At 50.0% G+C, this 20942-nt stretch overlaps 28 non-coding genes and 1 pseudogene across 28 annotated transcripts; all 29 read left to right on the forward strand.

Annotated features, from left to right (window-relative positions):
* Positions 1–626: 626 nt before the first annotated feature.
* Positions 627–790, forward strand: LOC135002472 (U1 spliceosomal RNA). The gene has a single exon (XR_010203664.1). It is a non-coding gene; the product is annotated as a U1 spliceosomal RNA (small nuclear RNA).
* A 152-nt stretch (positions 791–942) lies between these two features.
* Positions 943–1105, forward strand: LOC135002656 (U1 spliceosomal RNA). Its single transcript, XR_010203844.1, has one exon. It is a non-coding gene; the product is annotated as a U1 spliceosomal RNA (small nuclear RNA).
* Positions 1106–1776: 671 nt separating this feature from the next.
* LOC135002463 (U1 spliceosomal RNA) lies at positions 1777–1940 on the forward strand. Its single transcript, XR_010203655.1, has one exon. It is a non-coding gene; the product is annotated as a U1 spliceosomal RNA (small nuclear RNA).
* A 152-nt stretch (positions 1941–2092) lies between these two features.
* On the forward strand, positions 2093–2255 carry LOC135002646 (U1 spliceosomal RNA). Its single transcript, XR_010203834.1, has one exon. It is a non-coding gene; the product is annotated as a U1 spliceosomal RNA (small nuclear RNA).
* Positions 2256–2926: 671 nt separating this feature from the next.
* On the forward strand, positions 2927–3090 carry LOC135002479 (U1 spliceosomal RNA). Its single transcript, XR_010203671.1, has one exon. It is a non-coding gene; the product is annotated as a U1 spliceosomal RNA (small nuclear RNA).
* Positions 3091–3242: 152 nt separating this feature from the next.
* Positions 3243–3403, forward strand: LOC135002702 (U1 spliceosomal RNA). Its single transcript, XR_010203884.1, has one exon. It is a non-coding gene; the product is annotated as a U1 spliceosomal RNA (small nuclear RNA).
* Positions 3404–4075: 672 nt separating this feature from the next.
* On the forward strand, positions 4076–4239 carry LOC135002478 (U1 spliceosomal RNA). Its single transcript, XR_010203670.1, has one exon. It is a non-coding gene; the product is annotated as a U1 spliceosomal RNA (small nuclear RNA).
* A 152-nt stretch (positions 4240–4391) lies between these two features.
* Positions 4392–4554, forward strand: LOC135002794 (U1 spliceosomal RNA). Its single transcript, XR_010203967.1, has one exon. It is a non-coding gene; the product is annotated as a U1 spliceosomal RNA (small nuclear RNA).
* A 671-nt stretch (positions 4555–5225) lies between these two features.
* LOC135002480 (U1 spliceosomal RNA) lies at positions 5226–5389 on the forward strand. Its single transcript, XR_010203672.1, has one exon. It is a non-coding gene; the product is annotated as a U1 spliceosomal RNA (small nuclear RNA).
* A 152-nt stretch (positions 5390–5541) lies between these two features.
* LOC135002662 (U1 spliceosomal RNA) lies at positions 5542–5702 on the forward strand. Its single transcript, XR_010203849.1, has one exon. It is a non-coding gene; the product is annotated as a U1 spliceosomal RNA (small nuclear RNA).
* Positions 5703–6374: 672 nt separating this feature from the next.
* LOC135002570 (U1 spliceosomal RNA) lies at positions 6375–6538 on the forward strand. Its single transcript, XR_010203760.1, has one exon. It is a non-coding gene; the product is annotated as a U1 spliceosomal RNA (small nuclear RNA).
* A 152-nt stretch (positions 6539–6690) lies between these two features.
* On the forward strand, positions 6691–6853 carry LOC135002760 (U1 spliceosomal RNA). Its single transcript, XR_010203936.1, has one exon. It is a non-coding gene; the product is annotated as a U1 spliceosomal RNA (small nuclear RNA).
* A 671-nt stretch (positions 6854–7524) lies between these two features.
* Positions 7525–7688, forward strand: LOC135002446 (U1 spliceosomal RNA). The gene has a single exon (XR_010203639.1). It is a non-coding gene; the product is annotated as a U1 spliceosomal RNA (small nuclear RNA).
* Positions 7689–7840: 152 nt separating this feature from the next.
* On the forward strand, positions 7841–8003 carry LOC135002817 (U1 spliceosomal RNA). The gene has a single exon (XR_010203983.1). It is a non-coding gene; the product is annotated as a U1 spliceosomal RNA (small nuclear RNA).
* A 674-nt stretch (positions 8004–8677) lies between these two features.
* LOC135002456 (U1 spliceosomal RNA) lies at positions 8678–8841 on the forward strand. The gene has a single exon (XR_010203649.1). It is a non-coding gene; the product is annotated as a U1 spliceosomal RNA (small nuclear RNA).
* Positions 8842–8993: 152 nt separating this feature from the next.
* Positions 8994–9156, forward strand: LOC135002793 (U1 spliceosomal RNA). Its single transcript, XR_010203966.1, has one exon. It is a non-coding gene; the product is annotated as a U1 spliceosomal RNA (small nuclear RNA).
* Positions 9157–9827: 671 nt separating this feature from the next.
* On the forward strand, positions 9828–9991 carry LOC135002787 (U1 spliceosomal RNA). Its single transcript, XR_010203962.1, has one exon. It is a non-coding gene; the product is annotated as a U1 spliceosomal RNA (small nuclear RNA).
* Positions 9992–10962: 971 nt separating this feature from the next.
* LOC135002696 (U1 spliceosomal RNA) lies at positions 10963–11126 on the forward strand. The gene has a single exon (XR_010203878.1). It is a non-coding gene; the product is annotated as a U1 spliceosomal RNA (small nuclear RNA).
* A 152-nt stretch (positions 11127–11278) lies between these two features.
* On the forward strand, positions 11279–11430 carry LOC135002826 (U1 spliceosomal RNA; annotated as a pseudogene).
* Positions 11431–12115: 685 nt separating this feature from the next.
* LOC135002458 (U1 spliceosomal RNA) lies at positions 12116–12279 on the forward strand. The gene has a single exon (XR_010203650.1). It is a non-coding gene; the product is annotated as a U1 spliceosomal RNA (small nuclear RNA).
* Positions 12280–12431: 152 nt separating this feature from the next.
* LOC135002690 (U1 spliceosomal RNA) lies at positions 12432–12594 on the forward strand. The gene has a single exon (XR_010203872.1). It is a non-coding gene; the product is annotated as a U1 spliceosomal RNA (small nuclear RNA).
* Positions 12595–13263: 669 nt separating this feature from the next.
* On the forward strand, positions 13264–13427 carry LOC135002563 (U1 spliceosomal RNA). Its single transcript, XR_010203753.1, has one exon. It is a non-coding gene; the product is annotated as a U1 spliceosomal RNA (small nuclear RNA).
* Positions 13428–13579: 152 nt separating this feature from the next.
* LOC135002611 (U1 spliceosomal RNA) lies at positions 13580–13742 on the forward strand. Its single transcript, XR_010203799.1, has one exon. It is a non-coding gene; the product is annotated as a U1 spliceosomal RNA (small nuclear RNA).
* Positions 13743–14413: 671 nt separating this feature from the next.
* LOC135002590 (U1 spliceosomal RNA) lies at positions 14414–14577 on the forward strand. Its single transcript, XR_010203778.1, has one exon. It is a non-coding gene; the product is annotated as a U1 spliceosomal RNA (small nuclear RNA).
* Positions 14578–15271: 694 nt separating this feature from the next.
* Positions 15272–15435, forward strand: LOC135002597 (U1 spliceosomal RNA). The gene has a single exon (XR_010203785.1). It is a non-coding gene; the product is annotated as a U1 spliceosomal RNA (small nuclear RNA).
* A 152-nt stretch (positions 15436–15587) lies between these two features.
* LOC135002612 (U1 spliceosomal RNA) lies at positions 15588–15750 on the forward strand. The gene has a single exon (XR_010203800.1). It is a non-coding gene; the product is annotated as a U1 spliceosomal RNA (small nuclear RNA).
* A 671-nt stretch (positions 15751–16421) lies between these two features.
* On the forward strand, positions 16422–16585 carry LOC135002569 (U1 spliceosomal RNA). Its single transcript, XR_010203759.1, has one exon. It is a non-coding gene; the product is annotated as a U1 spliceosomal RNA (small nuclear RNA).
* A 693-nt stretch (positions 16586–17278) lies between these two features.
* On the forward strand, positions 17279–17442 carry LOC135002484 (U1 spliceosomal RNA). The gene has a single exon (XR_010203676.1). It is a non-coding gene; the product is annotated as a U1 spliceosomal RNA (small nuclear RNA).
* A 152-nt stretch (positions 17443–17594) lies between these two features.
* LOC135002698 (U1 spliceosomal RNA) lies at positions 17595–17757 on the forward strand. The gene has a single exon (XR_010203880.1). It is a non-coding gene; the product is annotated as a U1 spliceosomal RNA (small nuclear RNA).
* The last annotated feature ends 3185 nt before the right edge of the window (positions 17758–20942 follow it).

The raw sequence follows: 20942 nt of genomic DNA on the forward strand, positions 1-20942 counted from the left end.
CACTTCTCTTTTCTTGAGCCGCTCCCTTCTATGCCCTTGCGCACTATCCTGACTTCTACCGTATGCTTAATTTGTGCCTTCCAACGCACAATGCGAACTACAGGTAGTGCTGCAGGGCCCACACCCTTTTACTTGCCTTACAGAGCAGCTCTGGAGCTGTTACAGTGCCCAGCTGCTGCAAGAAATCAGCTTTAATGCTTCAGGGGCTGGGGCATAGCCAACATGAGCCCCACACCGAAGGAGGGTGGAGGTGTTTAATGCGAACTAGGGGTCATCCAAGCGCCGCAAAAGGCCACCATGCCCTGCATACCCCTTTTCTCTTTTCATATGCAGATGAGGGTTCCAGCCAACTTTGACCCACTGCTTGGATGACTTCACCGTATGCAAATCCGTCTTCTGCAGACCTTCCCCCAGGAATGCTTGTACTAGTTGTTGCATTTGGTTTGTTGTTTGGGGGTGCTTCAGTATTAGGCAGCCTTCTGCCCTCCCATGTTCATCTGAAAATATGTGTTCTCCCTGCAGTTGTTGTCCCCAGATGAGAGTTCCCTTGTGCTGCCTCAGTTGAATCTCCTATACTTGACAGAGTTATGCCTGAGCAGCGGCACTCCCCAGCCCTATCCCAAATCATACTTATTTTGCATAGGAGATACCATGGTCATGAAGATTGTTCTCCCAGGGTGAGGTTCATTCATTGCATTCTGGGTATGCTGACCCCTATGATTTCCCCACATGTGGGAAACTCGACTGCATTATTTGTGGTAGTGGGGGACTGTGTTTGTTCTTTCCTCTGGTCAGCTCTGGTAAAAGTCAGATTTATTTGTCTCAGATCTTCCTCTAGCCTTGTTCTTCTTTCGAGAGTTTCCTTGTGCTGCCTCAGTTGGATCTCCTTCATTTGACAGGGGGGTGCCCGAGCAGCGACCCTCCCCAGCTCTAGCCCAACTCCTACTTACCTGCCAGGTGAGATACTATGATCATGAAGGTGCTTCTCCCAGGGCAAGGCTCACCCATTGCACTCTGGGTGTGCTGATCCTGCGATTTCCCCAAATTTGGGAAACTTGACTGCATAATTTGTGTTTCCCCTGGTCGGCTCTCGTATAATTCAGATCTCTTTGTCTCAGGTCTCTCTCCAGCCTAGTTTGCTGTCTGTTTCCACTTCTCTTTTCTTGAGCCGCTCCCTTCTATGCCCTTGCGCACTATCCTGACTTCTCCCGTAAGCTTAATTTGTGCCTTCCAACGCACAATGCGAACTACAGGTAGTGCTGCAGGGCCCACACCCTTTTACTTGCCTTACAGAGCAGCTCTGGAGCTGTTACAGTGCCCAGCTGCTGCAAGAAATCAGCTTGAATGCTTCAGGGGCTGGGGCATAGCCAACATGAGCCCCACACCGAAGGAGGGTGGAGGTGTTTAATGCGAACTAGGGGTCATCCAAGCGCCGCAAAAGGACGCCATGCCCTGCATACCCCTTTTCTCTTTTCATATGCAGACGAGGGTTGAAGCCAACTTTGACCCACTGCTTGGATTACATCACCATATGCAAATCCATCTGCTGCAGGCCTTCCCCCAGGAATGCTTGCACTAGTTGTTGCATTTGGTTTGTTGTTTGGGGGTGCTTCAGTATTAGGCAGCCTTCTGCCCTCCCATGTTCATCTGAAAATATGTGTTCTCCCTGCAGTTGTTGTCCCCAGATGAGAGTTCCCTTGTGCTGCCTCAGTTGAATCTCCTTTACTTGACAGTGATGTGCCTGAGCAGCGGCCCTCCCCAGCCCTATCCCAAATCATACTTATTTTGCATAGGAGATACCATGGTCATGAAGATTGTTCTCCCAGGGTGAGGTTCATTCATTGCATTCTGGGTATGCTGACCCCTATGATTTCCCCAAATGTGGGAATCTCAACTGCATTATTTGTGGTAGTGGGGGACTGTGTTTGTTCTTTCCTCTGGTCAGCTCTGGTAAAAGTCAGATTTATTTGTCTCAGATCTTCCTCTAGCCTTGTTCTTCTTTTGAGAGTTTCCTTGTGCTGCCTCAGTTGGATCTCCTTCACTTGACAGGGGGGTGCCCGAGCAGCGACCCTCCCCAGCTCTAGCCCAACTCCTACTTACCTGCCAGGTGAGATACTATGATCATGAAGGTGCTTCTCCCAGGGCAAGGCTCACCCATTGCACTCTGGGTGTGCTGCTCCTGCGATTTCCCCAAATGTGGGAAACTTGACTGCATAATTTGTGTTTCCCCTGGTCGGCTCTCGTATAATTCAGATCTCTTTGTCTCAGGTCTCTCTCCAGCTTAGTTTGCTGTCTGTTTCCACTTCTCTTTTCTTGAGCCGCTCCCTTCTATGCCCTTGCGCACTATCCTGACTTCTCCCGTATGCTTAATTTGTGCCTTCCAACGCACAATGCGAACTACAGGTAGTGCTGCAGGGCCGACACCCTTTTACTTGCCTTACAGAGCAGCTCTGGAGCTGTTACAGTGCCCAGCTGCTGCAAGAAATCAGCTTTAATGCTTCAGGGGCTGGGGCATAGCCAACATGAGCCCCACACCGAAGGAGGGTGGAGGTGTTTAATGCGAACTAGGGGTCATCCAAGCGCCGCAAAAGGCCGCCATGCCCTGCATGCCCCTTTTCTCTTTTCATATGCAGATGAGGGTCCCAGCCAACTTTGACCCACTGCTTGGATGACTTCACCGTATGCAAATCCGTCTTCTGCAGACCTTCCCCCAGGAATGCTTGTACTAGTTGTTGCATTTGGTTTGTTGTTTGGGGGTGCTTCAGTATTAGGCAGCCTTCTGCCCTCCCATGTTCATCTGAAAATATGTGTTCTCCCTGCAGTTGTTGTCCCCAGATGAGAGTTCCCTTGTGCTGCCTCAGTTGAATCTCCTTTACTTGACAGAGATGTGCCTGAGCAGCGGCCCTCCCCAGCCCTATCCCAAATCATACTTATTTTGCATAGGAGATACCATGGTCATGAAGATTGTTCTCCCAGGGTGAGGTTCATTCATTGCATTCTGGGTATGCTGACCCCTATGATTTCCCCAAATGTGGGAAACTCGACTGCATTATTTGTGGTAGTGGGGAACTGTGTTTGTTCTTTCCTCTGGTCAGCTCTGGTAAAAGTCTGATTTCTTTGTCTCAGATCTTCCTCTAGCCTTGTTCTTCTTTCGAGAGTTTCCTTGTGCTGCCTCAGTTGGATCTCCTTCATTTGACAGGGGGGTGCCCGGGCAGCGACCCTCCCCAGCTCTAGCCCAGCTCCTACTTACCTGCCAAGTGAGATACTATGATCATGAAGGTGCTTCTCCCAGGGCAAGGCTCACCCATTGCACTCTGGGTGTGCTGCTCCTGCGATTTCCCCAAATGTGGGAAACTTGACTGCATAATTTGTGTTTCCCTGGTCGGCTCTCGTATAATTCAGATCTCTTTGTCTCAGGTCTCTCTCCAGCTTAGTTTGCTGTCTGTTTCCACTTCTCTTTTCTTGAGCCGCTCCCTTCTATGCCCTTGCGCACTATCCTGACTTCTCCCGTCTGCTTAATTTGTGCCTTCCAACGCACAATGCGAACTACAGGTAGTGCTGCAGGGCCCACACCCTTTTACTTGCCTTACAGAGCAGCTCTGGAGCTGTTACAGTGCCCAGCTGCTGCAAGAAATCAGTTTGAATGCTTCAGGGGCTGGGGCATAGCCAACATGAGCCCCACACCGAAGGAGGGTGGAGGTGTTTAATGCGAACTAGGGGTCATCCAAGCGCCGCAAAAGGCCGCCATGCCCTGCATACCCCTTTTCTCTTTTCATATGCAGATGAGGGTTCCAGCCAACTTTGACCCACTGCTTGGATGACATCACCGTATGCAAATCCGTCTTCTGCAGACCTTCCCCCAGGAATGCTTGTACTAGTTGTTGCATTTGGTCTGTTGTTTGGGGGTGCTTCAGTATTAGGCAGCCTTCTGCCCTCCCATGTTCATCTGAAAATATGTGTTCTCCCTGCAGTTGTTGTCCCTAGATGAGAGTTCCCTTGTGCTGCCTCAGTTGAATCTCCTTTACTTGACAGAGTTGTGCCTGAGCAGAGGCACTCCCCAGCCCTATCCCAAATCATACTTATTTTGCATAGGAGATACCATGGTCATGAAGTTTGTTCTCCCAGGGTGAGGTTCATTCATTGCATTCTGGGTATGCTGACACCTGTGATTTCCCCAAATGTGGGAAACTCGACTGCATTATTTGTGGTAGTGGGGGACTGTGTTTGTGCTTTCCTCTGGTCAGCTCTGGTAAAAGTCCGATTTCTTTGTCTCAGATCTGCCTCTAGCCTTGTTCTTCTTTCGAGAGTTCCCTTGTGCTGCCTCAGTTGGATCTCCTTCACTTGACAGGGGGGTGCCCGAGCAGCGACCCTCCCCAGCTCTAGCCCAACTCCTACTAACCTGCCAGGTGATATACTATGATCAGGAAGGTGCTTCTCCCAGGGCAAGGCTCACCCATTGCACTCTGGGTGTGCTGATCCTGCGATTTCCCCAAATTTGGGAAACTTGATTGCATAATTTGTGTTTCCCCTGGTCGGCTCTCGTATAATTCAGATCTCTTTGTCTCAGGTCTCTCTCCAGCCTAGTTTGCTGTCTGTTTCCACTTCTCTTTTCTTGAGCCGCTCCCTTCTATGCCCTTGCGCACTATCCTGACTTCTTCCGTCTGCTTACTTTGTGCCTTCCAACGCACAATGCGAACTACAGGTAGTGCTGCAGGGCCCACACCCTTTTACTTGCCTTAAAGAGCAGCTCTGGAGCTGTTACAGTGCCCAACTGCTGCAAGAAATCAGCTTGAATGCTTCAAGGGCTGGGGCATAGCCAACATGAGCCCCACACCGAAGGAGGGTGGAGGTGTTTAATGCGAACTAGGGGTCATCCAAGCGCCGCAAAAGGCCGCCATGCCCTGCACGCCCCTTTTCTCTTTTCATATGCACATGAGGGTTGAAGCCAACTTTGACCCACTGCTTGAATGACATCACCATATGCAAATCCATCTGCTGCAGGCCTTCCCCCAGGAATGCTTGCACTAGTTGTTGCATTTGGTTTGTTGTTTGGGGGTGCTTCAGTATTAGGCAGCCTTCTGCCCTCCCATGTTCATCTGAAAATATGTGTTCTCCCTGCAGTTGTTGTCCCCAGATGAGAGTTCCCTTGTGCTGCCTCAGTTGAATCTCCTTTACTTGACAGAGATGTGCCTGAGCAGCGGCCCTCCCCAGCCCTATCCCAAATCATACTTATTTTGCATAGGAGATACCATGGTCATGAAGATTGTTCTCCCAGGGTGAGGTTCATTCATTGCATTCTGGGTATGCTGACCCCTATGATTTCCCCAAATGTGGGAAACTCGACTGCATTATTTGTGGTAGTGGGGAACTGTGTTTGTTCTTTCCTCTGGTCAGCTCTGGTAAAAGTCCGATTTCTTTGTCTCAGATCTTCCTCTAGCCTTGTTCTTCTTTCGAGAGTTTCCTTGTGCTGCCTCAGTTGGATCTCCTTCATTTGACAGGGGGGTGCCCGGGCAGCGACCCTCCCCAGCTCTAGCCCAGCTCCTACTTACCTGCCAGGTGAGATACTATGATCATAAAGGTGCTTCTCCCAGGGCAAGGCTCACCCATTGCACTCTGGGTGTGCTGCTCCTGCGATTTCCCCAAATGTGGGAAACTTGACTGCATAATTTGTGTTTCCCTGGTCGGCTCTCGTATAATTCAGATCTCTTTGTCTCAGGTCTCTCTCCAGCTTAGTTTGCTGTCTGTTTCCACTTCTCTTTTCTTGAGCCGCTCCCTTCTATGCCCTTGCGCACTATCCTGACTTCTCCCGTCTGCTTAATTTGTGCCTTCCAACGCACAATGCGAACTACAGGTAGTGCTGCAGGGCCCACACCCTTTTACTTGCCTTACAGAGCAGCTCTGGAGCTGTTACAGTGCCCAGCTGCTGCAAGAAATCAGTTTGAATGCTTCAGGGGCTGGGGCATAGCCAACATGAGCCCCACACCGAAGGAGGGTGGAGGTGTTTAATGCGAACTAGGGGTCATCCAAGCGCCGCAAAAGGCCGCCATGCCCTGCATACCCCTTTTCTCTTTTCATATGCAGATGAGGGTTCCAGCCAACTTTGACCCACTGCTTGGATGACATCACCGTATGCAAATCCGTCTTCTGCAGACCTTCCCCCAGGAATGCTTGTACTAGTTGTTGCATTTGGTCTGTTGTTTGGGGGTGCTTCAGTATTAGGCAGCCTTCTGCCCTCCCATGTTCATCTGAAAATATGTGTTCTCCCTGCAGTTGTTGTCCCTAGATGAGAGTTCCCTTGTGCTGCCTCAGTTGAATCTCCTTTACTTGACAGAGTTGTGCCTGAGCAGAGGCACTCCCCAGCCCTATCCCAAATCATACTTATTTTGCATAGGAGATACCATGGTCATGAAGATTGTTCTCCCAGGGTGAGGTTCATTCATTGCATTCTGGGTATGCTGACCCCTGTGATTTCCCGAGATGTGGGTAACTCGACTGCATTATTTGTGGTAGTGGGGGACTGTGTTTGTGCTTTCTTCTGGTCAGCTCTGGTAAAAGTCTGATTTCTTTGTCTCAGATCTTCCTCTAGCCTTGTTCCTCTTTCGAGAGTTTCCTTGTGCTGCCTCAGTTGGATCTCCTTCACTTGACAGGGGGGTGCCCGAGCAGCGACCCTCCCCAGCTCTAGCCCAACTCCTACTTACCTGCCAGGTGAGATACTATGATCATGAAGGTGCTTCTCCCAGGGCAAGGCTCACCCATTGCACTCTGGGTGTGCTGCTCCTGCGATTTCCTCAAATGTGGGAAACTTGACTACATAATTTGTGTTTCCCCTGGTTGGCTCTCGTATAATTCAGATCTCTTTCTCTCAGGTCTCTCTCCAGCCTAGTTTGCTGTCTGTTTCCACTTCTCTTTTCTTGAGCCGCTCCCTTCTATGCCCTTGCGCACTATCCTGACTTCTCCCGTCTGCTTAATTTGTGCCTTCCAACGCACAATGCGAACTACAGGTAGTGCTGCAGGGCCCACACCCTTTTACTTGCCTTACAGAGCAGCTCTGGAGCTGTTACAGTGCCCAGCTGCTGCAAGAAATCAGTTTGAATGCTTCAGGGGCTGGGGCATAGCCAACATGAGCCCCACACTGAAGGAGGGTGGAGGTGTTTAATGCGAACTAGGGGTCATCAAAGCGCCGCAAAAGGCCGCCATGCCCTGCATGCCCCTTTTCTCTTTTCATATGCAGACGAGGGTTGAAGCCAACTTTGACCCACTGCTTGGATGACATCACCATATGCAAATCCATCTGCTGCAGGCCTTCCCCCAGGAATGCTTGCACTAGTTGTTGCATTTGGTTTGTTGTTTGGGGGTGCTTCAGTATTAGGCAGCCTTCTGCCCTCCCATGTTCATCTGAAAATATGTGTTCTCCCTGCAGTTGTTGTCCCCAGATGAGAGTTCCCTTGTGCTGCCTCAGTTGAATCTCCTTTACTTGACAGAGATGTGCCTGAGCAGCGGCCCTCCCCAGCCCTATCCCAAAACATACTTATTTTGCATAGGAGATACCATGGTCATGAAGATTGTTCTCCTAGGGTGAGGTTCATTCATTGCATTCTGGGAATGCTGACCTCTGTGATTTCCCCAAATGTGGGAAACTCGACTGCATTATTTGTGGTAGTGGGGGACTGTGTTTGTGCTTTCCTCTGGTCAGCTCTGGTAAAAGTTAGATTTCTTTGTCTCAGATCTTCCTCTAGCCTTGTTCTTCTTTCGAGAGTTCCCTTGTGCTGCCTCAGTTGGATCTCCTTCACTTGACAGGGGGGTGCCCGAGCAGCGACCCTCCCCAGCTCTAACCCAACTCCTACTTACCTGCCAGGTGAGATACTATGATCATGAAGGTGCTTCTCCCAGGGCAAGGCTCACCCATTGCACTCTAAGTGTGCTGCCCCTGCGATTTCTCCAAATGTGGGAAACTTGACTGCATAATTTATGTTTCCCCTGGTCGGCTCTCGTATAATTCAGATCTCTTTGTCTCAGTTCTCTCTCCAGCCTTGTTTGCTGTCTGTTTCCACTTCTTTTTTCTTGAGCCCCTCCCTTCTATACCCTTGTGCACTATCCTGACTTCTCCTCCCGTCTGCTTACTTTGTGCCTTCTAATGCACAATGCAAACTACAGGTAGTGCTGCAGGGCCCACACCCTTTTACTTGCCTTACAGAGCAGCTCTGGAGCTGTTACAGTGCCCAGCTGCTGCAAGAAATAAGTTTGAATGCTTCAGGGGCTGGGTCATGGCCAACATGAGCCCCACACCGAAGGAGGGTGGGGGTGTTTAATGCGAACTATGGGTCATCCAAGCGCCGCAAAAGGCCGCCATGCCCTGCATACCCCTTTTCTCTTTTCATATGCAGATGAGGGTTCCAGCCAACTTTGGCCCACTGCTTGGATGACATCACCGTATGCAAATCCGTCTTCTACAGACCTTCCCCCAGGAATGCTTTTATTAGTTGTTGCATTTGGTTTGTTGTTTGGGGGTGCTTCAGTATTAGGCAGCCTTCTGCCCTCCCATGTTCATCTGAAAATATGTGTTCTCCCTTCAGTTGTTGTCACCAGATGAGAGTTCCCTTGTGCTGCCTCAGTTGAATCTCCTTTACTTGACAGAGATGTGCCTGAGCAGCGGCCCTCCCCAGCCCTATCCCAAATCATACTTATTTTGCATAGGAGATACCATGGTCATGAAGATTGTTCTTCCAGGGTGAGGTTCATTCATTGCATTCTGGGTATGCTGACCCCTGTGATTTCCCCAAATGTGGGAAACTCGACTGCATTATTTGTGGTAGTGGGGGACTGTGTTTGTGCTTTCTTCTGGTCAGCTCTGGTAAAAGTCAGATTTATTTGTCTCAGATCTTCCTCTAGCCTTGTTCTTCTTTCGACATTTCCCTTGTGCTACCTCAGTTGGATCTCCTTCACTTGACAGGGGGGTGCCCGAGCAGCGACCCTCCCCAGCTCTAGCCCAACTCCTACTTACCTGCCAGGTGATATACTATGATCAGGAAGGTGCTTCTCCCAGGGCAAGGCTCACCAATTGCACTCTGGGTGTGCTGATCCTGCGATTTCCCCAAATGTGGGAAACTTGACTGCATAATTTGTGTTTCCCCTGGTCGGCTCTCGTATAATTCAGATCTCTTTGTCTCAGGTCTCTCTCCAGCCTAGTTTGCTGTCTGTTTCCACTTCTCTTTTCTTGAGCCGCTCCCTTCTATGCCCTTGCGCACTATCCTGACTTCTCCCGTCTGCTTAATTTGTGCCTTCCAACGCACAATGCGAACTACAGGTAGTGCTGCAGGGCCCACACCCTTTTACTTGCCTTACAGAGCAGCTCTGGAGCTGTTACAGTGCCCAGCTGCTGCAAGAAATCAGTTTGAATGCTTCAGGGGCTGGGGCATAGCCAACATGAGCCCCACACCGAAGGAGGGTGGAGGTGTTTAATGCGAACTAGGGGTCATCAAAGCGCCGCAAAAGGCCGCCATGCCCTGCACGCCCCTTTTCTCTTTTCATATGCAGACGAGGGTTGAAGCCAACTTTGACCCACTGCTTGGATGACATCACCATATGCAAATCCATCTGCTGCAGGCCTTCCCCCAGGAATGCTTACACTAGTTGTTGCATTTGGTTTGTTGTTTGGGGGTGCTTCAGTATTAGGCAGCCTTCTGACCTCCCATGTTCATCTGAAAATATGTGTTCTCCCTGGAGTTGTTGTCCCCAGATGAGAGTTCCCTTGTGCTGCCTCAGTTGAATCTCCTTTACTTGACAGAGATGTGCCTGAGCAGCGGCCCTCCCCAGCCCTATCCCAAATCATACTTATTTTGCATAGGAGATACCATGGTCATGAAGATTGTTCTCCCAGGGTGAGGTTCATTCATTGCATTCTGGGTATGCTGACTCCTGTGATTTCCCCAAATGTGGGAAACTCGACTGCATTATTTGTGGTAGTGGGGGACTGTGTTTGTGCTTTCCTCTGATCAGCACTGGTAAAAGTCAGATTTCTTTGTCTCAGATCTTCCTCTAGCCTTGTTCTTCTTTCGAGAGTTCCCTTGTGCTGCCTCAGTTGGATCTCCTTAACTTGACAGGGGGGTGCCCGAGCAACGACCCTCCCCAGCTCTAGCCCAACTCCTACTATACTATGATCAGGAAGGTGCTTCTCCCAGGGCAAGGCTCACCCATTGCACTCTGGGTGTGCTGATCCTGCAATTTCCACAAATGTGGGAAACTTGACTGCATAATTTGTGTTTCCCCTGGTCGGCTCTCGTATAATTCAGATCTCTTTGTCTCAGGTCTCTCTCCAGCCTAGTTTGCTGTCTGTTTCCACTTCTCTTTTCTTTAGCCGCTCCCTTCTATGCCCTTGCGCACTATCCTGACTTCTCCCGTCTGCTTACTTTGTGCCTTCCAACGCACAATGCGAACTACAGGTAGTGCTGCAGGGCCCACACCCTTTTACTTGCCTTACAGAGCAGCTCTGGAGCTGTTACAGTGCCCAACTGCTGCAAGAAATCAGCTTGAATGCTTCAGGGGCTGGGGCATAGCCAACATGAGCCCGACACCGAAGGAGGGTGGGGGTGTTTAATGCGAACTAGGGGTCATCCAAGCGCTGCAAAAGGCCGCCATGCCCTGCATACCGCTTTTCTCTTTTCATATGCAAATGAGGGTTCCAGCCAACTTTAGCCCACTGCTTGGATGACATCACCGTATGCAAATCCGTCTTCTGAAGACCTTCCCCCAGGAATGCTTGTACTAGTTGTTGCATTTGGTTTGTTGTTTGGGGGTGCTTCAGTATTAGGCAGCCTTCTTCCCTCCCATGTTCATCTGAAAATATGTGTTCTCCCTGCAGTTGTTGTCCCCAGATGAGAGTTCCCTTGTGCTGCCTCAGTTGAATCTCCTTTACTTGACAGAGATGTGCCTGAGCAGCGGCCCTCCCCAGCCCTATCCCAAATCATACTTATTTTGCATAGGAGATACCATGGTCATGAAGATTGTTCTCCCAGGGTGAGGTTCATTCATTGCATTCTGGGTATGCTGACCCCTGTGATTTCCCCAAATGTGGGAAACTCTACTGCATTATTTGTGGTAGTGGGGGACTGTGTTTGTGCTTTCCTCTGGTCAGCTCTGGTAAAAGTCAGATTTATTTGTCTCAGATCTTCCTCTAGCCTTGTTCTTCTTTCGAGAGTTCCCTTGTGCTTCCTCAGTTGGATCTCTTTCACTTGACAGGGGGGTGCCCGAGCAGCGACCCTCCCCAGCTCTAACCCAACTCCTACTTACCTGCCAGGTGAGATACTATGATCATGAAGGTGCTTCTCCCAGGGCAAGGCTCACCCATTGCACTCTAAGTGTGCTGCCCCTGCGATTTCTCCAAATGTGGGAAACTTGACTGCATAATTTATGTTTCCCCTGGTCGGCTCATGTATAATTCAGATCTCTTTGTCTCAGTTCTCTCTCCAGCCTTGTTTGCTGTCTGTTTCCACTTCTTTTTTCTTGAGCCCCTCCCTTCTATACCCTTGTGCACTATCCTGACTTCTCCTCCCGTCTGCTTACTTTGTGCCTTCTAATGCACAATGCAAACTACAGGTAGTGCTGCAGGGCCCACACCCTTTTACTTGCCTTACAGAGCAGCTCTGGAGCTGTTACAGTGCCCAGCTGCTGCAAGAAATAAGTTTGAATGCTTCAGGGGCTGGGTCATGGCTAACATGAGCCCCACACCGAAGGAGGGTGGGGGTGTTTAATGCGAACTATGGGTCATCCAAGCGCCGCAAAAGGCCGCCATGCCCTGCATACCCCTTTTCTCTTTTCAAATGCAGATGAGGGTTCCAGCCAACTTTGGCCCACTGCTTGGATGACATCACCGTATGCAAATCCGTCTTCTACAGACCTTCCCCCAGGAATGCTTGTATTAGTTGTTGCATTTGGTTTGTTGTTTGGGGGTGCTTCAGTATTAGGCAGCCTTCTGCCCTCCCATGTTCATCTGAAAATATGTGTTCTCCCTTCAGTTGTTGTCCCCAGATGAGAGTTCCCTTGTGCTGCCTCAGTTGAATCTCCTTTACTTGACAGAGATGTGCCTGAGCAGTGGCCCTCCCCAGCCCTATCCCAAATCATACTTATTTTGCATAGGAGATACCATGGTCATGAAGATTGTTCTTCCAGGGTGAGGTTCATTCATTGCATTCTGGGTATGCTGACCCCTGTGATTTCCCCAAATGTGGGAAACTCGACTGCATTATTTGTGGTAGTGGGGGACTGTGTTTGTGCTTTCTTCTGGTCAGCTCTGGTAAAAGTCAGATTTCTTTGTCTCAGATCTTCCTCTAGCCTTGTTATTCTTTCGACATTTCCCTTGTGCTACCTCAGTTGGATCTCCTTCACTTGACAGGGGGGTGCCCGAGCAGCGACCCTCCCCAGCTCTAGCCCAACTCCTACTTACCTGCCAGGTGATATACTATGATCAGGAAGGTGCTTCTCCCAGGGCAAGGCTCACCCATTGCACTCTGGGTGTGCTGATCCTGCGATTTCCCCAAATGTGGGAAACTTGACTGCATAATTTGTGTTTCCCCTGGTCGGCTCTCGTATAATTCAGATCTCTTTATCTCAGGTCTCTCTCCAGCCTAGTTTGCTGTCTGTTTCCACTTCTCTTTTCTTGAGCCGCTCCCTTCTATGCCCTTGCGCACTATCCTGACTTCTCCCGTCTGCTTACTTTGTGCCTTCCAACGCACAATGCGAACTACAGGTAGTGCTGCAGGGCCCACACCCTTTTACTTGCCTTACAGAGCAGCTCTGGAGCTGTTACAGTGCCCAACTGCTGCAAGAAATCAGCTTGAATGCTTCAGGGGCTGGGGCATAGCCAACATGAGCCCCACACCGAAGGAGGGTGGGGGTGTTTAATGCGAACTAGGGGTCATCCAAGCCGCAAAAGGCCGCCATGCCCTGCATACCCCTTTTCTCTTTTCAGATGCAGATGAGGGTTCCAGCCAATTTTGGCCCACTGCTTGGATGACATCACCGTATGCAAATCCGTCTTCTGCAGACCTTCCCCCAGGAATGCTTGTACTAGTTGTTGCATTTGGTTTGTTGTTTGGGGGTGCTTCAGTATTAGGCAGCCTTCTGCCCTCCCATGTTCATCTGAAAATATGTGTTCTCCCTGCAGTTGTTGTCCCCAGATGAGAGTTCCCTTGTGCTGCCTCAGTTGAATCTCCTTTACTTGACAGAGATGTGCCTGAGCAGCGGCCCTCCCCAGCCCTATCCCAAAACATACTTATTTTGCATAGGAGATACCATGGTCATGAAGATTGTTCTACTAGGGTGAGGTTCATTCATTGCATTCTGGGAATGCTGACCTCTGTGATTTCCCCAAATGTGGGAAACTCGACTGCATTATTTGTGGTAGTGGGGGACTGTGTTTGTGCTTTCCTCTGGTCAGCTCTGGTAAAAGTCAGATTTCTTTGTCTCAGATCTTCCTCTAGCATTGTTCTTCTTTCGAGAGTTCCCTTGTGCTGCCTCAGTTGGATCTCCTTCACTTGACAGGGGGGTGCCCGAGCAGCGACCCTCCCCAGCTGTAGCCCATCTCCTACTTACCTGCCAGGTGAGATACTATGATCAGGAAGGTGCTTCTCCCAGGGCAAGGCTCACCCATTGCACTCTGGGTGTGCTGCTCCTGTGATTTCCCCAAATGTGGGACACTTGACTGCATAATTTGTGTTTCCTCTGGTCTGCTCTCGTATAATTCAGATCTCTTTGTCTCAGGTCTCTCTCCAGCCTAGTTTGCTGTCTGTTTCCACTTCTCTTTTCTTGAGCCGCTCCCTTCTATGCCCTTGCGCACTATCCTGACTTCTCCCGTCTGCTTACTTTGTGCCTTCCAACGCACAATGCGAACTACAGGTAGTGCTGCAGGTCCCACACCCTTTTATTTGCCTTACAGAGCAGCTCTGAAGCTGTTACAGTGCCCAACTGCTGCAAGAAATCAGCTTGAATGCTTCAGGGGCTGGGGCATAGCCAACATGAGCCCCACACCGAAGGAGGGTGGGGGTGTTTAATGCGAACTAGGGGTCATCCAAGCGCCGCAAAAGGCCACCATGCCCTGCATACCACTTTTCTCTTTTCATATGCAGATGAGGGTTCCAGCCAATTTTGGCCCACTGCTTGGATGACATCACCGTATGCAAATCCGTCTTCTGCAGACCTTCCCCAAGGAATGCTTGTACTAGTTGTTGCATTTGGTTTGTTGTTTGTGGGTGCTTCAGTATTAGGCAGCCTTCTGCCCTCCCATGTTCATCTGAAAATATGTGTTCTCCCTGCAGTTGTTGTACCCAGATGAGAGTTCCCTTGTGCTGCCTCAGTTGAATCTCCTTTACTTGACAGAGATGTGCCTGAGCAGCGGCCCTCCCCAGCCCTATCCCAAAACATACTTATTTTGCATAGGAGATACCATGGTCATGAAGATTGTTCTCCCAGGTTGAGGTTCATTTATTGCATTCTGGGTATGCTGACCCCTATGATTTCCCCAAATGTGGGAAACTCGACTGCATTATTTGTGGTAGTGGGGGACTGTGTTTGTTCTTTCCTCTGGTCTGCTCTCGTATAATTCAGATCTCTTTGTCTCAGGTCTCTCTCCAGCCTAGTTTGCTGTCTGTTTCCACTTCTCTTTTCTTGAGCCGCTCCCTTCTATGCCCTTGCGCACTATCCTGACTTCTCCCGTCTGCTTAATTTGTGCCTTCCAACGCACAATGCGAACTACAGGTAGTGCTGCAGGGCCCACACCCTTTTACTTGCCTTACAGAGCAGCTCTGGAGCTGTTACAGTGCCCAGCTGCTGCAAGAAATCAGTTTGAATGCTTCAGGGGCTGGGGCATAGCCAACATGAGCCCCACACCGAAGGAGGGTGGAGGTGTTTAATGCGAACTAGGGGTCATCAAAGCGCCGCAAAAGGCCGCCATGCCCTGCACGCCCCTTTTCTCTTTTCATATGCAGACGAGGGTTGAAGCCAACTTTGACCCACTGCTTGGATGACATCACCATATGCAAATCCATCTGCTGCAGGCCTTCCCCCAGGAATGCTTGCACTAGTTGTTGCATTTGGTTTGTTGTTTGGGGGTGCTTCAGTATTAGGCAGCCTTCTGCCCTACCATGTTCATCTGAAAATATGTGTTCTCCCTGGAGTTGTTGTCCCCAGATGAGAGTTCCCTTGTGCTGCCTCAGTTGAATCTCCTTTACTTGACAGAGATGTGCCTGAGCAGCGGCCCTCCCCAGCCCTATCCCAAAACATACTTATTTTGCATAGGAGATACCATGGTCATGAAGATTGTTCTACTAGGGTGAGGTTCATTCATTGCATTCTGGGAATGCTGACCTCTGTGATTTCCCCAAATGTGGGAAACTCGACTGCATTATTTGTGGTAGTGGGTGACTGTGTTTGTGCTTTCCTCTGGTCAGCTCTGGTAAAAGTCAGATTTCTTTGTCTCAGATCTTCCTCTAGCATTGTTCTTCTTTCGAGAGTTCCCTTGTGCTGCCTCAGTTGGATCTCCTTCACTTGACAGGGGGGTGCCCGAGCAGCGACCCTCCCCAGCTGTAGCCCATCTCCTACTTACCTGCCAGGTGAGATACTATGATCAGGAAGGTGCTTCTCCCAGGGCAAGGCTCACCCATTGCACTCTGGGTGTGCTGCTCCTGTGATTTCCCCAAATGTGGGACACTTGACTGCATAATTTGTGTTTCCTCTGGTCTGCTCTCGTATAATTCAGATCTCTTTGTCTCAGGTCTCTCTCCAGCCTAGTTTGCTGTCTGTTTCCACTTCTCTTTTCTTGAGCCGCTCCCTTCTATGCCCTTGCGCACTATCCTGACTTCTCCCGTCTGCTTACTTTGTGCCTTCCAACGCACAATGCGAACTACAGGTAGTGCTGCAGGTCCCACACCCTTTTATTTGCCTTTCAGAGCAGCTCTGAAGCTGTTACAGTGCCCAACTGCTGCAAGAAATCAGCTTGAATGCTTCAGGGGCTGGGGCATAGCCAACATGAGCCCCACACCGAAGGAGGGTGGGGGTGTTTAATGCGAACTAGGGGTCATCCAAGCGCCGCAAAAGTCCACCATGCCCTGCATACCACTTTTCTCTTTTCATATGCAGATGAGGGTTCCAGCCAATTTTGGCCCACTGCTTGGATGACATCACCGTATGCAAATCCGTCTTCTGCAGACCTTCCCCAAGGAATGCTTGTACTAGTTGTTGCATTTGGTTTGTTGTTTGGGGGTGCTTCAGTATTAGGCAGCCTTCTGGCCTCCCATGTTCATCTGAAAATATGTGTTCTCCCTGCAGTTGTTGTACCCAGATGAGAGTTCCCTTGTGCTGCCTCAGTTGAATCTCCTTTACTTGACAGAGATGTGCCTGAGCAGCGGCCCTCCCCAGCCCTATCCCAAAACATACTTATTTTGCATAGGAGATACCATGGTCATGAAGATTGTTCTCCCAGGTTGAGGCTCATTTATTGCATTCTGGGTATGCTGACCCCTATGATTTCCCCAAATGTGGGAAACTCGACTGCATTATTTGTGGTAGTGGGGGACTGTGTTTGTTCTTTCCTCTGGTCTGCTCTCGTATAATTCAGATCTCTTTGTCTCAGGTCTCTCTCCAGCCTAGTTTGCTGTCTGTTTCCACTTCTCTTTTCTTGAGCCGCTCCCTTCTATGCCCTTGCGCACTATCCTGACTTCTCCCGTCTGCTTACTTTGTGCCTTCCAACGCACAATGCGAACTACAGGTAGTGCTGCAGGTCCCACACCCTTTTATTTGCCTTACAGAGCAGCTCTGAAGCTGTTACAGTGCCCAACTGCTGCAAGAAATCAGCTTGAATGCTTCAGGGGCTGGGGCATAGCCAACATGAGCCCCACACCGAAGGAGGGTGGGGGTGTTTAATGCGAACTAGGGGTCATCCAAGCGCCGCAAAAGGCCACCATGCCCTGCATACCCCTTTTCTCTTTTCATATGCAGATGAGGGTTCCAGCCAATTTTGGCCCACTGCTTGGATGACATCACCGTATGCAAATCCGTCTTCTGCAGACGTTCCCCAAGGAATGCTTGTACTAGTTGTTGCATTTGGTTTGTTGTTTGGGGGTGCTTCAGTATTAGGCAGCCTTCTGCCCTCCCATGTTCATCTGAAAATATGTGTTCCCCTGCAGTTGTTGTCCCCAGATGAGAGTTCCCTTGTGCTGCCTCAGTTGAATCTCCTTTACTTGACAGAGATGTGCCTGAGCAGCGGCCCTCCCCAGCCCTATCCCAAAACATACTTATTTTGCATAGGAGATACCATGGTCATGAAGATTGTTCTCCCAGGGTGAGGTTCATTTATTGCATTCTGGGTATGCTGACCCCTATGATTTCCCCAAATGTGGGAAACTCGACTGCATTATTTGTGGTAGTGGGGGACTGTGTTTGTTCTTTCCTCTGGTCAGCTCTGGTAAAAGTCAGATTTATTTGTCTCAGATCTTCCTCTAGCCTTGTTCTTCTTTCGAGAGTTTCCTTGTGCTGCCTCAGTTGGATCTCCTTCACTTGACAGGGGGGTGCCCGAGCAGCGACCCTCCCCAGCTCTAGCCCAACTCCTACTTACCTGCCAGGTGAGATACTATGATCATGAAGGTGCTTCTCCCAGGGCAAGGCTCACCCATTGCACTCTGGGTGTGCTGCTCCTGTGATTTCCCCAAATGTGGGACACTTGACTGCATAATTTGTGTTTCCCCTGGTCGGCTCTCGTATAATTCAGATCTCTTTGTCTCAGGTCTCTCTCCAGCCTAGTTTGCTGTCTGTTTCCACTTCTCTTTTCTTGAGCCGCTCCCTTCTATGCCCTTGCGCACTATCCTGACTTCTCCCGTATGCTTAATTTGTGCCTTCCAACGCACAATGCGAACTACAGGTAGTGCTGCAGGGCCCACACCCTTTTACTTGCCTTACAGAGCAGCTCTGGAGCTGTTACAGTGCCCAGCTGCTGCAAGAAATCAGCTTGAATGCTTCAGGGGCTGGGGCATAGCCAACATGAGCCCCACACCGAAGGAGGGTGGAGGTGTTTAATGCGATAATCCTGTCTTCCAAGACCAGAATCTCACTCCATTGGTGGCTGCACAGTTCTCACCTCCTAGAGGGGCGATGGTTCGGGATCCAGGACTGGATCCTAGGGACCAAGGATGCAACCCTCCGAGGCTGGGAAGCAGTCACACAGGGGGAAAACATCCAAGGAAGATGGTCAAGTCAGGAAAGTTGTCTCCACATAAATGTTCTGGAGTTAAGGGCCATTTAATAACTGCAGACACAGTACGCACTGGGACGGGTGCCCAGCATCCTCTACGGAGTAAGAGAAAAGGATTTACCGGTAGGTATTAAAATCCTATTTTCTCTAACGTCCTAGAGGATGCTGGGGACTCCGTAAGGACCATGTGGATAGACAGGCTCCGCAGGAGACATGGGTACTTTAAGAAAGACTTTAGTTCTGGGTGTACACTGGCTCCTCCCTCTATGCCCCTCCTCCAGACCTCAGTTTGATACTGTGCCCAGTGGAGACTGAGTGCTTTTCAGGAGCTCTCCTGAGCTTTCTGACAGAAAGTATTTTGTTAGGTTTTTAATTTTCAGGGAGCACTGCTGGCAACAGACTCCCTGCATCGAGGGACTGAGGGGAGAGAAGCAGCCCTACTCTCTGAGTTGCAAGGTCCTGCTTCTTAGGCTACTGGACACCATTTGCTCCAGAGGGATTGGTACACAGGATCTCACCCTCGCCGTCCGTCCCAGAGCCGCGCCTCCGTCCCCCTCGCAGAGCCGGAAGATAGAAGCCGGGTGAGTATGAGAAGAAAAGAGGACTTCAGAGGCGGCAGAAGATTTCATGATCTTCACTGAAGTAACGCACAGCACTGCAGCTGTGCGCCATTGCTCCCATACACCTCACATACTCCGGTCACTGTAAGGGTGCAGTGCGCAGGGGGGTGGGGGGTGGGCGCCCTGGGCAGCAATATAAACCTCTTTTTGGCATAAATATAACACATATACAGCTGGGCACTGTATATATGTATGAGCCCCCGCCAATTTTACAGTTTAAGCGGGACAGAAGCCCGCCGCCGAGGGTGCGGGGCTTCTCCCTCAGCACTCACCAGCGCCATTTTTTCTTCACAGCACCGCTGAGAGGAAGCTCCCCGGACTCTCCCCTGCTTATACCATGGTAGACAAGAGAGTTGAAAAGAGGGGGGGGGGGCACATAATTCGGCGCAAATTACATACAGCAGTACTACTGGGCAAACATTAAGTTACTGTGTTATTCCTGGGTTATATACCACTGGGGTGTGTGCTGGCATACTCTCTCTCTGTCTGTCTCTCCAAAGGGCGTTGTGGGGAAACTGTCTTCAGAAAAAGCATTCCCTGTGTGTGTGGTGTGTCGGTACACGTGTGTCGACATGTCTGAGGAAGAAGGCTATATTAGAGAGGAGCAGGAGCAAATGAATGTGGTGTCTCCGCCGACAGCTGATTGGATGGATATGTGGAATGTTTTAAATGCTAGTGTAAACTCATTGCACAAAAGATTAGACAAGGCTGAAGCTTTGGGACAGTCAGGGTCTCAACCCATGCCTGATCCTATGTTGCAGGGACTGTCAGGGTCTCATAAGCGCCCACTATCCCAGATTGTTGGCACAGATACCGACACGGATTCTGACTCCAGTGTCGATTACGATGATGCAAAGTTACAGCCAAAATTGGCAAAATCCATTCGATATATGATTATGGCAATAAAAGATGTTTTGCACATCACAGAGGAACCCCCTGTCCCTGACAAGAGGGTACATATGTACAAGGGAAAGAAGCCTGAGGTAACCTTTGAGGAGGTCACACGAGCTGAACGAGTTATGTGAAAAAGCTTGGGAATCTCCAGATAAAAGACTGCAGATTTCCAAAAGGATTCTTATGGCGTATCCTTTCCCATCAATGGATAGGTTACGATGGGAATCCTCCCCTAGGGTGGACAAAGCATTAACACGCTTATCCAAGAAGGTAGCCCTCCCGTCCCAGTATATGGCTACCCTCAAAGAGTCTGCTGACCGCAAACAGGAGATAACCCTGAAGTCCATTTATACACATTCAGGTACCTTACTCTGACCGGCAATTGCGTCGGCCTGGGTGTGTAGTGCTGTAGCGGCATGGACGGATACCTTATCTGAGGGGATGGATACCCTAGATAAGGATACTATTTTATTGACCCTGGGGCATATAAGAGATGCTGTCCTATATATGTGTGTGTATGCAAACTACAGGTGGTGCTGCAGGGCTCACACCCTTTTACTTGTCTTGTAGAGCAACTCTGGAGCTGTTACTGGGTCCAGCTGCTGCAAGAAATCAGCTTAAATGCTTCAGGGGCTGGGGCATGGCCAATATGAGCCCCACACTGATGGGGGATGGGGGTGTATAAAGCGATTTAGGGGTCATCCAAGCGCAACCCCACAAAGGCCGCCATGCCCTGCGTGACCCTTTTCTCTTTTCATATGCAGACGAGGGTTGCAGCCAACTATGCCCACTGCTTGGATGACATCACCATATGCAAATCCATCTGCTGCAGGCCTTCCCCCAGGAATGCTTGCACTAGTTGTTGCATTTGGTTTGTTGTTTGGGGGTGCTTCAGTATTAGGCAGCCTTCTGCCCTCCCACATTCGTCTGAAATTGTGTTCTCCCTGCAGTTGTTGTCCCCAGATGAGAGTTCCCTTGTGCTTCCTCTGTTGAATCTCCTTAACTTGACAGGGGTGTGCCAGAGCAGCCGCCCTCCACAGCCCTATCCCAACACATACTTATCTTGCATATGAGATCTCTTGATCATGAAGATAGTTCTCACAGGGTGAGGTTCATCCATTACATTTTAAAGTAGGAAGGTACAAATTATATATTCAAATTACATATATGTGCTGGATTCAAATGTTTCCCCC

This window comes from Pseudophryne corroboree, unplaced genomic scaffold (assembly GCF_028390025.1).
Source record: "Pseudophryne corroboree isolate aPseCor3 unplaced genomic scaffold, aPseCor3.hap2 scaffold_179, whole genome shotgun sequence".
NCBI classification, from domain to species: domain Eukaryota; kingdom Metazoa; phylum Chordata; class Amphibia; order Anura; family Myobatrachidae; genus Pseudophryne; species Pseudophryne corroboree.